General features: G+C 37.5%; 1 long non-coding RNA gene across 1 annotated transcript; it reads left to right on the top strand.

Moving 5' to 3' along the window:
* Positions 1–209: 209 nt before the first annotated feature.
* Positions 210–1,367, top strand: LOC106958950 (uncharacterized). The gene is made up of 3 exons (XR_001427260.1): positions 210–401; positions 485–668; positions 780–1,367. It is a non-coding gene; the product is annotated as an uncharacterized LOC106958950 (long non-coding RNA).
* The last annotated feature ends 682 nt before the right edge of the window (positions 1,368–2,049 follow it).

Here is a 2,049-nt window from a genome sequence, read left to right as displayed (position 1 = left end):
CACCCATACACTTCTTGGGTGGATATTGTGCATTATCGAGGTGAACTAATATCTATATATATATATATATATGTATATATATATATATATATATATATATATATATATATATATATATATATATTATAAAAGAGTAAATATTTTAACAGTTTAATGGGTTTTATCAGTACATTCTGGCCCTTTAAGGACATCAGATTTGTAATTTAGAGAATTTTTTTGTTTTTTACTGATTTTATCTCCTTCTTTCACCCAAGTATTCTTATTTTAAGACATTTCCCACATTTTCACCGGTGTGAAAAGCGGCATTCGCAGACAGAGTTTAAAAACCAGTAGCTGCTGGTTTGACGCCACTGACAGAAGCTGCAGCCTCGTTTCCAGATGTTCCCCTCTGCGCTCCTCAGGTAGTTTAATGACACACAAACACACTCACACGCCTGGACGAAACATCACCCACTCATGACTCACCAGATTTATGTGCACACAGACACAGCAGTAATTCAGCTGGTAGGGATGTTTACCATTTGGAGGAATTTACAGTTTTTGGTAACGTGAAAGGAAGCCCTCAGCGCCAGTAGATGCACAAACTATACTCTGTTTTATGGCACCAACGCATTTCTGCCTGCAGAAACAAACTTAAATGCTTCAACATGCTAGCGCAAACCATTCAGGTAAAACAAATACATCTATAAGCTGTTTAACTCCATTTACTTTCATTTCTTACATTAGCGTGGGCAGTTTCCAGGTCACATGAGAACTGTGTGTACGGTTTCTGTTTGCAGATTAAGGGCTTCCAGGCATTACAGCGTCAGTACAGTACACAGAGTGTTACAGTGTCGTGCTTGGACTGCGGTCACACTGCAGCGGCAACGTGACCACCTGCGACACCTTATCGAGTCTGAGAGCACACAAAGTCATCTTTTAGGTGAAAAATGTGGGTCAGTGAGACCTGAGGACCATTCAGATTCATGAATCAGCAGATGAGTGAAATTCAACCCGAATGCTGCCTGGGTTACAGCCTGAACTGTTACAAACGTGACTTAAGTTTTGGGTGATTTTTTTCTGATTCTGTTCAGAAATCAAGTCTTAAAAAATTGGAGCCAAACTGGTAACATGGAGTGAAAACTGTTTCATCCAGTTTTTACTCCATGTTGTTTTTATTTTTAAGCAGTTATAAGATTTCTGAAAAAGGCCCAAAATCTGGTTGACAGATTCAGACATGAACTTTCATAGCAGGATAAAGATGGTTACAAAGCCAGCCTTTTATCACCTGAAGAACATTTCCAGAATTAGAGGTCTAATGCCTCAGCACGTCCTGGACAAACTTGTTCATGCGTTTATCTTTAGTCACATTGATTACTGAACAGTTTCTTCACTTTTATGTCTAAAAAAAATCAATCATCCAGCTGCAGCTGATCCAGAACACTGCTGCTGGCGTTCTGACTAAAACCAGGAAGATGGAGCACATCACCATGAGTTTGTTTCAGCTTATCAAGTGACTAATTGATTTATTGCATGATTAACATAATAGAAGGTTTCTTTTCTCACCAGGAAACCAGGTTTAGGCCGTTGTCCTCCTGTTTGTCTTTACTTTTGCTGTTTTGGACCCTGCAGACAAACATCATGGTGAAGTCATGGGTTACAAAATGCTACTTAGATAAATCAATTGCCAAACTAAGAGCAATTTTAAAAAGCAAAATGTAAGTAAGCTGTTTAAAATGTCAAGCTAAGGCCAGGGAGACAATTCAAGTGCACACTGCTGCATTAAATGATCTAATTAAGCAAATTTTAATCTATTATCTCTGCAAAAAGTAATCAGTAAAGAGTTTGAACTTATCTTGGTGAACGGCACAATCTTTCCTTCTGCTGTAACTATTTTTGTCACATTAAGTCACATTTTACTTGCTGACATAAGAAATTACAACTTTTATCAATAAAACAGAAAAAAAAAACATTTTAGTAAATGTGAGTTAGCATGCTGGTGAAATTAGCATTAGCTTCCCTGCTAACTCAATGAATGAATGAATGAGTTCATAGATTTTTCCTGTGAAG

This window comes from Poecilia latipinna, unplaced genomic scaffold (assembly GCF_001443285.1).
Source record: "Poecilia latipinna isolate Pla-1442-1.1 unplaced genomic scaffold, P_latipinna-1.0 Scaffold1033, whole genome shotgun sequence".
NCBI lineage: Eukaryota > Metazoa > Chordata > Actinopteri > Cyprinodontiformes > Poeciliidae > Poecilia > Poecilia latipinna.
The sequence above is the reverse complement of the archived record's forward strand: the minus strand, read 5'-3'. Positions and strand labels throughout refer to the sequence as shown.